The sequence below is a fragment of the Mastomys coucha genome, unplaced genomic scaffold (genome assembly GCF_008632895.1).
Source record: "Mastomys coucha isolate ucsf_1 unplaced genomic scaffold, UCSF_Mcou_1 pScaffold22, whole genome shotgun sequence".
Taxonomy (NCBI): Eukaryota; Metazoa; Chordata; class Mammalia; order Rodentia; family Muridae; genus Mastomys; species Mastomys coucha.
Genome location: NW_022196905.1, coordinates 181,437,240 through 181,451,839, shown reverse-complemented (window position 1 = coordinate 181,451,839; position 14,600 = coordinate 181,437,240). Strand labels below are relative to the sequence as shown.

Genomic DNA, 14,600 nt, shown 5'->3' with positions numbered 1-14,600 from the left:
AATCAGTTTGGCGGTTCATCCGGAAATTGGACATAGTACTACCGGAGGACCAAACTATACCACTCCTGGGCATATACCCAAAAAATACTGCAACACGTTTTATGTTTTTAAACTCCAGTCAGATTTCTTTGAGTTTGAGGTCAGCCTGATCTTCATAGAATTCCAGGACAACCAAAGCAATAGAGTGATATTCTGTCTCAAAGAGCTAACTAACTAAATAATATCACAGAGGACATCAACAATAGTATAGATCAAGGAGAAGGAAGAATATTATGAGTTGAAGACAAGGTAGATGAAATACTATATTCAAACAGTAATAAATTAAAACATAGGGCTGGGGATGCAGTTTAGTTGGCAGAGTATTCTCTTAGCATACATGAAGTTTTGGGTACAATTGCTCAATCAACTGGATGATTGTAATTCCATTATTCAAGAGTTGGTGCAGAACTTCTATGTCATCCTTAGCTAAATAGCAAGTTTGAGAGCAGACTGAGATATAAGAGATCTTGTAAAAAAAAATTAAGTATGAAGACAACATGAAGAACTTTGAGCCATGATCAAGAGACCAAACCTAAGAATCCATGAGGTAAAATAAGATGCTGAGATACAAAATAAATTAATAGGGAACCTCTTCAATATAATTATTGCACAGTTTCCTAAATTGAAATAGTCATGTACAAGAATAGTAGGTACTTAGAACCTTAAAGAGATATAAAAGAATCTCTTCATACCACGTTGTTGTTGAAAGACTTGGACTATAGACAAAGAAACAATATTAAAAGTTACACTAGGTAAATACCAACTTACAAAGGCAAACTCATTAAAGAAGTATCTGACCTCTCATCAGAGACTTTAAAAGTCATGAAAGTTGAAAAGGACATAGTGAATTTCAGTCTCTGAGATAATAAAGAATTTTAAAACAAAACTGTTGTATATTCATCAAAACTACCTTTTGAAATCAGTGGAGAAACAGACATTTCAATGTAACCATATACCCATTTATGAACACCAGTTATCACTAGATAAGGTTTGCAGTGGAAGGAACAGGACACCAACCCAGCCATAAAATTTGACCTGTAATTTGTCCTGTCTGCAAGATGTTCTGGGGAAAAGGTGTCACACTGGTCCAACCTGAAACCCACAAGAATCCATAAGAGGGAACACACACCTGACACTGCCTGGAGGCCCAAGAAGCAGAGGCTGGATAGCCAGGAGACCTAGGATAGAACTAGATACGACTGACAAAAAAAAAAAAGTCAATGAAACGATTGCTAATGATCTCCTGCTATACACATAGACAGGAGCCTAGCATTATCAGCATCAGGGATGCTTCATCCAGCAACTGGTGGGAGCCTATGCAGAGATCCACAGCTAAACATTAGGTAGAGCTTAGGGAATCCCACAGAAAAGAGGGGGAAAGGCATGTAGGAAACAGAGCAGTAAAGAACACCACATGAACAATGCCCACAGAATCAATTAACCAGGGCTCATGGGAGCTCACACAGACTGAAGTGATAATCATGGAGCCTGTATGGGTCTGACCTAGTTTCTTTGGATATGTTATGGTTATGTATCTTGGTGTTCTTGTGGGATTCCTAATGGTGAGAGAATGGGATTCCCTGACTCCTTTGCCTGCTTTTGGGGCCCCTTTCCTCTTACTGAGTTGCCTAGTTCAGACTTGATATGAGGGTATGTGCCTAGCCTTATTGTGTTATGCCATGTTTGGTTGAAAACACTCAAGGCTTGCTTTTTTGTGAAGGGAAATGGAGGAGGAGTGGATCTAAAACAGAGGGGGGGAGGATGGGGAGGTGACGAGGAAGGAGAAACTGTGGTGGGGATATTATATATGCTTTTATTTTTAATTAATATATAATTGTACGATTTTCCTCTTCCCTTTCCTCTTACACCCCTCTCATGTCCCCCTGTGCTCCATCTCAAATTGATGGCATCTTTTCCTATAAGTGCTGTATACAGATGTATCACATTTATAACTTACTATAACACACATATGTATATAATAAATTATATATACACACACATATAGTTTAAATATAAATGCAACATGCTGAGTCTTTTAGTGTTGCTTGTACATATATGATTTCAGGGCTAACTGCTTAGAATTGAATAACCACTTAGGGACTCATCTCTTGAAACAATTAATTCTCACTCTCTTAGAAGTCTTTAGTTGCCTGTAGTTTTGTTTTTAAAGATTTATGTATGTATGTATGAGTGCTCTATCTGCGTGCAAGAAGATGGCATCAGAACTCATTATAGATGATTGTAAGTCACCATGTGGTTGCTGGGAATTGAACTCAGGACCTCTGAAAGAGCAGCTGGTTCTCTTTATCACACAGCCATCTCTCCAGCCCCACTGGTAGTTCTTTGCTTAAGGGTGGGATCATGTAAAATTTCCTGTTCCATGATAGCATGCCTATTGTTGTCATTGTTCAGGTCCTGGTAAGGGAAGCATGTGGTTGAAGAATCATGGGTGTTTCCTCTTTAAGAGCTTCTAGCTCTTTACCTGTGTTCTCCTGTATTTCTTTGAGGGTGCTATTTATGTCTTTCTTAAGGTCCTGTATCATCATTACAATAAGTGATTTTAGATCTGAATCTTGCGTTTCCGGTGTGATGGTGTGTCCAGGACTTGCTATGGTGGGAGAATTGGGCTCTGATGATGCCAAGTAACCTTGGTTTGTGTTGTTTATTTTCTTACTCTTGCCCCTCGCCATCTGGTTATCTCTAGTGCTACCTGCCCTTGCTAAATCTGACTGGAGCCTGTCCTTCCTGTGATCCTGGTTGTATCAGATCTCCTCAGAGTCAGTCTGTCTCTGTGATCCTGTGATTCTGAGATCCTGTGAACCTGGGCTTGTTAGCGCACCTGGGAGTGGAGCTTCCTTTGGGTGTTGTGGGACTGGCTGTGGAGCCTGGGCCCAAGGTCTGCTCAGGACACTAACCCAGAGAGACTGGAAGGAACCCAAGCCACTCTGCTGGCAGAGTTCCTGTGTCCCTGGTCCTGCAGGTCCCAGTTACTCCAGGTGTTGGGGCAGATGTTGGGTCCTCCTCACCTCTGATCCTGAGAGTGTCAGAGTGCCTGGGAGTGGAGTTTCCTCTGGGTGTTGTGGGACTGGCTGCAGAGCTTGTGCCCTAGAAACCTTATTTTTTTTTAAAAAAAGACTCTTTTGATGTTAACATAGGCCAGATGAGTCTATCCTCCGCAGTGACACATAGATGATAGCCCTCAGGAACTTCAGCACACACTGCTGGGGACTGGGGAGACAGCTCAGTGAATAAAACCCTTACTCTTCAAGAAGGGCAGGCATGGTGACTTCTTGTAATCTCAGTACTGAAGAAGCAAAGGCAGGAGATGTGTGGGGCAAGCTGACTAGGTAGACTCATACAAGCAACATGCACATGTACTTATCTAACACACACACACACACACACACACACACACACACACAATAACCCTTAAATTTGGACACATTTTACGTCACTTATATCCCATTCTCTTTCCTTTCTAATGTCTATTAGAAATCCTTTGGTGATGTGAGGGTCATTGAAGTACAGCCTTATTACAATGAAATCCAAGGTCTAAAAATTGTTCTTATTTTGGGCTTGTACCACAGTAAGAGCCAAGATTTTAAACTCTACTATTTACAAAACAAACAAAAAGACTTTATATATTTATGTTCGTTTAAGAAAATACTAGTAGTGATGTATTATTTTGAAGTATACAGTTAACATGTTTGGAGTTATTTAAAATTTATATTAAGAAAAATGTATTTTCAGTATTGCTGTAGATGAGCATCTACATAAGACTGTTAAATTAATTGTTGTTTTATATCAAACAACTTTTATAACACTCACTTTTATTGTTATAATATTTAATAAATTTTAAAGAATATGACAAAAAAAGATATTTTAAGTATTGAAGGGGGTCTCTGGGAGGAGTGGGGGTACAAAAGGGAAACAAGAATGTGATTTAATTCTATTTACTTAAAATATGTTCTTAAATGTTAACAAATTCAGATAAATTGAAATCATGTAACTTTTCTCATCATAATGCAATAAAAGTTAAAAAAAAAAGAATCATGGGTGCAGCTTCAGTGTCATTTCTAGGACACATAATCTCATAGCAAACTTTCTAGTCCTCAGGTTCTTAAAATGTTTCCACATCCTCATTCATGATGTTCCCTGAACCTTAGATGTAGGAGTTTGTTGTATCTGTATCCATTAGTGCTAGGCACCCATGATCCATTGTGCTTTGAATTACGATCAACTGTGGCTGTCTATAGTGGTCTCCAGCAGCTGCAGAGAGAAAATTTTGGTGAAGGGTAAGAGCTATCCTTGTATATGGCTATACGGATAAGGATTTAGAATGCAGTTAGGAATTAGGCTGGTTTAGTAAAGTGGCTAATAGAAAATTCTCCTTTATAATCCATAGCATTACTAGCCTTAGGAAGTTCAAAAGATGTCCAGTGCCAGGCATGATTTCCTTCATGTTCACGTGGTGTTAGGTTCAATTAGATAACTGTTGACTACTGCCAAGACATGAGTGTATCTCTAGGGATGCTTGTGGCATATTTTCCTTTGTTGTGGTTCATAGACATCACAGATGTGTAGGACTATTGGTTGCTTCTCTCCCTTGGAAGCTTATGGACATGTTTACTACTATTAAAGATAGTCTTCAGAGAGGCAATGTTCAAGTTAGGGCCAACTTGGATCCTCTGAGTTCTGTGTCTGAAGTGCTTAACATTTTTTTTGTGTATGTGTACCCTCAAGAAGCATGAAGAAAAAGAGATCATGTACACATTCTGTGGTGGTTTGGATAGGTTTGGTCCCCATCAACTCATGTGTTTCAATGATTGGCCATAGGGAGCAGCATTATTAGATGTGGCCTTGTTGGAGTAGGTGTGGCCTTGTTGGAGGAAGGGCATCACTGTGGAGGTGGGCTTTGAGGTTTCAAGCTCTACCCAGTATGATGAAAGCCTAGCTGCCTTTGGATCAAGGAAAAGAACTCTTGCGTCATCTAACACCATGTCTGCCCGCAGGCTACCATGCTTCCTGCCATGATGATAATGGACTGAACCTCTGAAACTGTAAGCCAGCCCCTATTAAATGTTCTTTTTTAAAGAGTTGTCTTAGTTTTGGTGTCTCTTCACAACACTAAAACACTAAGAAGTTATTCACAATAACTTTAAGAAATTGAAGAATAAACCAACCAAGGAGCTTGAAATCTCTGTACTTTTTGATGCTACAAAAAGTAGATGTATACACCTAGGGAACAAAATTGTACACCCAAACATGAGTACATATAACTTCTGTCATTTGGTATTTAACAAAGATGACTAAAACATATGGTAGAGAAGAGACTTTTTTACAAAAAAATATTGCTGGGAAAAAATTGGAAAGCTGGGTGTCCATCTGCAGAAAAATAGAATTAGACTTTCATCTCTCACTTAACACAAAAGCTAACTCTGAATGGGTCAAAGACCTCAATGTGAAATCTGAAACATTGAAATGTCTAGAAGAAAACACAGGCAGTGCTTTCCAGATACAGGATCAGAAAAGGTCATCCGAAACACAATTCCATCTGCCCATGTACTAAAGAAAGCCAACAATTAATAAGAGGGAACTCATAAAACTGAAAAACTCATACACATCTAAAGAAACACTTGAGTGAACAGGAAGCTCATGGAATGAAAGAAAATCTTTTCCATCTAAATATCTGACAGAGAACTAATATAAAGCATACAAAAAGCAAAGGATCAAAAAATCAGCAGCCGAATTAAAATAGTAGGCTGCATATCTGGACAAAGAGTTCTCAAGAGAATTTAAAAAGTAGCTAAGAAATATCTCAAACTTTTTTTCATCATCCTGGACAATTAGGGAAATGCAAAACCAAAACAAGTTTTGAGACATCACTTTATCCCAGTCAGAATGGCACAGATCAACTCTGAAACAAATGCTGGAGAGGATGTGGGGAGAGAACCCTTATTTGCTTGGTAAGATTACAAATTGATGTGCACCTCGTGTGTGTGTATGTGTGTGTGTGTGTGTGTGTGTGTGTGTGTTTCATTTAAATAAAGTTATTATTCCACTTGGTTGATAATGTTCTCATAGAGAGTCATGGACTAATAAAAACCACAATTCTGGGTCCACCAGACTCCCAAATATAGGTTATTACAGTGGCTGTCCATTGCTTTCATAGGTTAAAGGTAAGTCCGTATTGCTGAAGCAGTTAGGAATTAGGCTGGTTTAGTAAAGTGGCTAATAGATTTTCCTTTATGATGCATAGCATTACTAGCCTTGGGAAGTTCAATAGATGTCCAGTGCCAGGCATGATTTCCCTCATGTTCACGTGGTGTTAGGTTCAATTAGATATATAGATTATAGATTTCTATATATCTGAAATATAATTCTTTCTTTCCATTTATTTCTGTGTACTGAGTCTGGAACCCAGGACCATATAAAAACTAAAAAGGTGCTTTCAACAACAAGCTGTATCCCAGCTATTAAAGTTTATTCTCTCATGTGTTTTGTCACAGCAAAGCACAACACCAACTAGCACAATTGCTACCACCCAAAGGCCCTCTGTGGGTTTCTCAGGCTTCTGGCCAAGTTCAAATTCAAAAGTAGTCAAGTTTTCTAATAGTGAAACTATACATACTTGATACAGGTGCACCTGTAGTATGTGTTGTATTTAGGATACAATAAGATTTATGAAAGTATACACTTAGAGACATCATGTTTGCTCAGTAGCAGACCTGAAATACATCATATTCTGCAAACGTAACTTGGAGAAAACTGATGGCCCCAAATACTGTTGATTTAGTGTGGTGTAAGTGTTTACAGGAATGGACTTCTTGTATCTCTGAACAGGAGTTCTCTCCTTAGTCTGAGCCAAATCTTAGTCTCAATTCATATGCAGCACCAAGAAATCCAGCAGAGGAGTGAGTAGAAGACAAAATTATTTCAAATCGGTTTCCTATCTCTAAAATAGAAGTTTATTTGGTCATCAATTTGATCACGGCTCTCCCCTGACTTTGCAATATGGTTTTTAAAGTTTTATTAAGATGTGGTGATTTTATTTGCAGAAGAAACATACTTTGCTAATCCTTATTCCATCCAACACAAACTTCTGAAAGTACACACACAGTCCTATTTTATAAGCAAAATTGACAATAATGGAGTAGCATGATTTCAAAGGCATTCACCGAAATCTAAATCATGTCCCCGAGATCTAATGGGTAGTAATAAACCTCTGACTTCATCAGTTCTGTGATGAATTTTATCATAGCATGTTCTGTATCACTCAGAGTCCCATTCCCTAATGAAGAACACCCTTGAGATGACTGTAAGTTGGTAAATAAAATGTGTCTCTGTCACCACTGTGGCTTGAGATCAACACAGAGAGACTGCAGACATTCAAACATACAGTTTTGGATTTTTGTCCCATCATTCTAAGGCCTGAAGATCTGAGAAGAAGACCCAGTTGTCTTGGAAATTAAAAATCTAGAATTGTATGGAGAACACAAACATTTGGGACTCAGAACTGTGAGGTTTAGCTTCAGCGTAATTGCTTTTCTCATGGCCTAACATAATAAGGTTGTTGCTTTTGTATGATACTGGTTCTTCATGTTTGTAATTTTGCAGTGGATGTAGGAATCTGAAAGATATTTAAATTGTAGATAGCTGGTCCTATCTATAAATATTATAGATATCTACATATTATATATAATATATTAAATATTATACAACATAGAACATATTATATAATATATCTTATATATTTATGTATCTAGTTATATAATATACTTTATAATATATATCATGATTATAATTTATATAATTATAATATAATATACTTATAAATATATTTATTATATTATATACCTTAAAATATACTTATAAATATATTCTATGCATATTATATATATAATATATAGATAGATAGATAGATATCCACACATTATTGATATATAATATCTATAGATATGTATATGTAGCCAAGCTATAGAACAGTAGATTGGTACTGTTCTATTTTTCTAAAGTTGACAACACTGTTGCTTTGGGGAACAGAGATATGAACAATCATGTTCAGACCTTAAAACCTGCTGGTGCTGTCTAGATGAGAGTTAAGCCTGGGTCAACACTGGTAGGAACTCCAATCAAACAGTTCTGCCTGGTTTTTAGTATGACTCTGGGTTCCCAGTGGGAACATTCTACTAGGAAGGGCTAATAAAAAATGTGATTTGTAGGCTCCCCCTCTTCACATAACAAAGCAGAATGAAAATGGTAGGTATTTTGTAACTGAGAGATACCAATTAACAGTGTGTTAAACACACAAGTACAGATGATCCATGAGTTAGATCTTTACTCTGTTAAAATGAAGGGACTAGTTTCAATAAAAACAAACCACTGGGGGTCTTGAGAGATGAATCATCCAGTTAAAATAACTTGTTGCTCCGCCAAGGGACCAGAATTTGATTCTGAGAGGCAGGCGGATTTCAAGGCCAGCCTGGTCTACAAAGTGAGTTCCAGGACATCCAGGGCTACACAGAGAAACCCTGTGTAATGAAAAATAAAAACAAACAGAGTTTGATTCTAAGCACCTACAGTAGGCAGGTCACAACTGCCTGTAACTCCAGCTCCAGGGGATACAACACCTTCTTCTGGCTTACAAAGTTAAAAATATACATGTGTACACTCTTATACACTTAAATTTATTTTTAAAATCCTAAAAGAATAGATAACTAACTGGCACAGGAAATAAAGATCTGCAATAGAGTGCTTACCAAACGCAGCCAAGAGCCAGTGTTCAGACTTGCACTATCACTTAAACAACAAAAACAAAACAACAAAAAAAGAAAAAAAAAACAAAAGAAATGCATAGCCTTAGATGTGCAGTGTGAGGTAAGCCTGTACCTGGTTTTGGCAGACTTGGGCAGGAGAAACACAAGTTCAAAAATAGCCTAGTCTACATAATCAGAACTTGCCCTAAAAACAAACAAAACAAAACGAAACAAAACCTATTCAAGTCTCTTCAGATTTACTCTTAGCCCTGCTAAAGCCTACCTATAGGAGCCTAGCCCATCCCCTCCCACTAGAAACTTGGCCTTTTTATGTGGACCCAGGGTCTTCCTAGTACTCCTGTCACCCTTCCTAGTCTTTTTATTTTTTTCTAGCCCATTTACCTGAGATCCCACAAGTACCACATTTGGATAGGACTCAGAGTGGACAACAGCAGCCAAATGATGAAACATTGTCCCAAGAAAGACAGGGCCAGCTATCTATAATTTAAAGGTCTTAACTCCACATCCCTACATCCACTGCAAAATCACAAACATGAACAACCAAGACCATATGAATCCAGCAATCTTATTGCATTAGGCCATGAGAAAAGCAATTTAGCTGAACCACAAGAAAAAAGATTTCAAAGTAGAAATTATGAATATATTTGAAGACATCAAAGAAAGTGGGTATAAATAAAAGCCTTAATGAAAACTGTGAAAAAAGAAAAGAGAGTTGGAAACAACTTAAGATTTAAGTAGAAGTTAACAAAGAAATAGAATACATAAAGAAGACCCAAACTGAAATAAAAATAGAAGTAAAGAATTTAGGCTGTCACATCCAGCAGAGGTGAGCTGCCAGCTGTCTTCCTGTCCCTCACCTCCCCCAACCTGCCAGGCCCTAGAAACATCCAGGCATGTAGGAGGTAGGAACACCCAGGTTAGACCCCACCTCAACTATCCTATGCTTGCCATGTCCATCTGGGTCAGTACAGGTGAGCTGAGCTCTGTCCCTTAAACTTCATCATCAGGCCCATGGTCCTACCTCCCTTCCTGAAGATGCCTGAGGGACACCAGGAACAGCCAGTTACAGCTTGGACACAGTCACTAGAAATGAACAGCATGCTATTCCCTGAGCTCCATTATGAGTCCCAAGTTCTACATTCCTCCCCAAGGAGTTCTGCCAGCATCAGAAAGATAGCCTATATAGGGACAACCAGATGGATAAAGGCCAACATAAGAACAGAATCAACATATGGCACCATCAGAGCCCAGCTATTCTACTACTGCAAGTTCTGGATATCCTAACACAGACAAAGCAGAAGATAACCTTAAATCCAATCTTACAAAGATGATAGAGACCTTTAAAGAGGAAAAGAATAAATCTCTTAAAGAAATAAAAAATACAATCAAACAGGTGAAGATAATAAATAAAACTGTTTAAGATTTAAAAATGGAAATAGAAGCAATAAAGAAAACACAAACTGAGGGAATCCTGGAGATGAAAATCCTAGGACAGAGAACAGGAACTACTGAAACAGCGTCACCAACAGAATACAAAGAATAAGAGAGAGAATCTCAGGAGTAGAATATACAATTGAAGAAATCAATACCTCAGTCAAAGAAAATCTAAAAAGCTCCTGGAACAAAACATCCAAGAAATCCGAGATACTATGAAAAGGCCAAACCTAAGAAAAATAGAGATAGACAGAGAAGTCTGGCAAACTTCAATGCCCAGAAAATATTTTCAACAAAATCATAGAAGAAAACTTTCCTAACATTAAAAAAGATGCCAATAAACATACTAAGAACTTACAGAACACCAAATAGATTAGACCAGAAAAGAAAATCCTACTGTCACATTAAAATCAAAACACAAAAATGTACAGAACAAGGAAAGAATAGTAAAAGCTGCAAAGGAAAAAGGCCAAGTAATATATAAAGACAAACCTATAAGAATTACACTGGATTTCTCAACAGAGACTCTAAAAACCACAAGGGTCTGAGAAAATACCTTGAAGACCCTTAGGAACCACAAATATCAGCTCATACTACTATACCAAACGAAACTTAAAAAAAAAATCACGATAGATGGAGAAAATAAGATATTCCATGACAAAACTAAATTCAAACAATATCTAGCCACAAATGTAGCTGTACAGAAAATACTAGAAGGAAAACTCCAACCCAAGGGGGCTAACTACACCCAAAAAGCACAAAAAATAAATAACCGCACTCCAGCAAACTTAAGGAAGGGACATACACATAAACACTCACACACACACACACACATACACACACACACACTCACACACACACACACACACACACACTACCACCACCAACATCAAAATAACAGAATTAACATTCATTGGTCACTAATGTCTCTTAACATCAAAGGACTCAATTACCCAATAAAAAGACAAAGGCTAGAGGAATCAATGCCAAAAGAGGAGCCATCATTCTACTGCATACAAGATACACACCTCAGCAACAAAGATAGGTATTGCCTCAGAGTAAAGGGCTGGAAAAAGGTTTTCCAAGTAAATAGACCCAAGAAACAAGCTGGAGTAGCCATTCTTATACCTAATAAAATAGACTTTCAACCAAAAGTAATCATAAGAGATGGGGAAGGAAACTTGATACTCATCAAAGGAAAAAAATCCACCAGGAAGACATCTTAATTGTGAATATCTATACTCCAAATGCAAGAGAGCATTATTAAAGCTTAAGTCATATACTGAACACTACACATTAATAGTGGGAGTCTTCAATACTCCACTCTCACCAATGGACAAGTCATCTAAACAGAAACTAAATAACAAAATAATGAAACTAACAAGGTTATGAATCAAACAGACCTAACAGATATGTACAGAACATTTCACCCAAACACAAAAGAATATACCTTCTTCTCTAGACCTGTGGAACCTTCTCAAAATTGACTATAGCAAAGCAAGCCTTAACAGATAGAAAACTGAAATAACCCCCTTGTAGCTTCTCAGATCACCATGGATTAAAGCTGGAATTCAACAACAACAGAAACAACAGAAAACCTACAAATTCATGGAAACTAAACAACTGTCTACTGAATGACCACTGGGTCAGGAAAGAAATAAAGAAATTAAAGACTTTCTAGAATTCAATGGAAATGAAGGTACAACATTACCCAAACTTAAAGGACGCTGTAAAAGTGCTAAGATGAAAGTACAGAGTGTTAAGTGCCTACATAAAGAAATTATAGAGATTTCATATTAGCAATTTAAGAGCGCACCTAAAAGAACAAACAACAAAAAGAAGCAAACACTCAAAAGGAGTAGATGGCAGGAAATGAACAAACTCAGGACTAAAATCAATAAAGTAGAAACAAAAAGAACAGTACAAAGAAGCAATGAAACAAAGAAATGGTTCTTTGAGAAAATCAAGAAGATAAACAAAGCTTTAGCCAAACTAGTGAAAGCCAGAGAGGCAGTATCCAAATTAACAAAATCAGAAATTAAAAGGGGGACATAAAGACAGATACCACAGAAATCCAGAGAATCATTAGGTCTTACTTCAAAAGCCTGTATTCCACAAAATTGGAAAATCTAAATGAAATGAATGATTCACTCATTTCTTGGTAGATCCCACTTACCACAGTTAAATCAAAACCAGGTAAATAAGTTAAATAATTCAAAACCTCTAAGCAAATAGAAGCAGTCATTAAAATCCCCCCCACACACAAAAAGCCCAAGGCCACATGGTTCAAGTGCAGAATTATGCCAAAGTTTCAAAGAAGAGCTAATACCAATAATCCTTAAACTTTTCAACAAAATAGAAACAGAAGGAACATTGCCAAATTCATTCTATGAGACTACAGTCAGACTGATACCTAAACCAGACAAAAACTCAACAAAGAACAAAAAATTCAGACCAATTTCCCTTATGAATACTAATGCAAAAATACTCAATAAAACATTTGCAAACCAAGTCCAAGTACATATCAAAAACCTGATGAAGTAGGCTTCATTCCAGGGATGGTGGGATCATTCAAAAACATGAAAATCCACCAATATAATCCACCATATAAACAAACTGAAAGTAAAAAAACCATGATCATCTCATTTGATGGGAAAAAGCCTTTGAGAAAATCCAGCACCCCTTCATGATAAAATCTCAGAGAGATCAAAGATACAAGATGCATACCTAAACAAAATAAAGGTCATATGCAACAATCAAATACCCAATATCACATTAAGTGGAGAGAAACTTAAAGCAATTTCACAAATCAGGAACAAGGCAAGGCTACTCTCTACTCTTTCCCTACCTATTCAATATAGTACTTGAATTTCTAGCTGGATTGATAGTATACATAAGTGACCCTAAAAATTCTACCAGAGAAGTGGCTGGATACAAAATTAACTCAAAAAACAAAAACAGTAGCTCTCCTTTATACAAATGATAAATTGGTAGAGAAAGAAATTAGGGAAACAATACCCTTCACAATAGCCACAAATAATATAAAATATCTTGGTGTGACTCTAACCAAGCGAATGAATGACCTATACAACATGAACTCCAAGTCTCTGAAGAAAGAAATTGAAGAACATAACAGAAGATGGAAAGATCTCTCATGGTTATGGATCAGTAGGATTAACAAAGTAAAAATGTCCATTTTACCAAAAGCAAGCTACAGATTCAATGTGATCCCTTTCAAAATTAAAACACATTTTTTTTTACAAACCTTGAGAGAACAATTCTCAACTTCATATGGAAAAATAAAAAACCCAGGATAGTGAAAATTATCTTGTACAATAAAAAAATATTTTGGAGGTATCACCATCCCTCCATCAAGATCCCTGATTTCAAGATCCACTACCAAACAATAGTAATAACACCACATTCTATTGGCCTAAAAAAAGACAAATTAATCATAAGAATAGGATTGAAGACTCAGAAATAAACCCACACTCCTATGGACGTTTGTCTTTGGACAAAGCCAAAACCATACAATGGAAAAGGTAGACCATTTTCAACAAATGGAGCTGGATGACATGCATGTCTGCATGTAGAAGAATGCAAATAGATACATATTTATCACCCTGCACAAAACTCAAGTCCAAATGGATCAAAGACATCAGAACAAAACCATATACACTAAATCTAATAAAAGAGAAAGTGGGGAATAGCCTTGAACAGGTTGGTACAGTAAACAGCAACCTGAACAGAAAACCAACGGCTCAGGCACTAAGACCAACAATAAAAAATGGGACTTCATGAAACTGAAAAGCTTCTGTAAAGCAAAGGACACTGTCAAGAGGATAAAATGACAGCTAACAGAATGTGAAAAGATTTTCACTAACCCTACATCTGATAAAGGGCTAATATCCAAAATATATAAAGAAGTTAAGAAATTAAACACAGGAACTCCACCAGCCCAGTGGTTCTGGTTCCTTCTGGTATCTCTGGGCTAGTGTCCTGAGTAGACCTTGGGCACAAGCTCCTCAGCCAATCCCTCAACACCCAGAGGAAGCTCCACTCCCAGGCACTCTGACACACCCAGGATCAGAGGTGAGGAGGACACAACATCTGTCCCAACACCGGGAGTAATTGGGACCAGCAGGACCAGGCACACAGGAACTCCACCAGCCCAGTGGTTCAGGTTCTTTCCAGTCTGTCTGGGCTGGTGTCCTGAGCAGACCTTGGGTGTAAGTTCCTCAGCCAGCTCTACAACACCCAGAGGAAGCTGCACTCCCAGGAGCTCTAACAAGCCCAGGATCACAGGATCCCAGAATCATAGGATCACAGAGACAGCTTTACTCTGAGGAG

The 14,600-nt window shown here is 37.6% G+C and overlaps 1 pseudogene; it reads left to right on the top strand.

Moving 5' to 3' along the window:
• The first annotated feature begins 2,427 nt into the window (after positions 1-2,427).
• LOC116104782 overlaps positions 2,428-14,600 on the top strand; it is a 15,437-nt pseudogene continuing 3,264 nt past the window's right edge.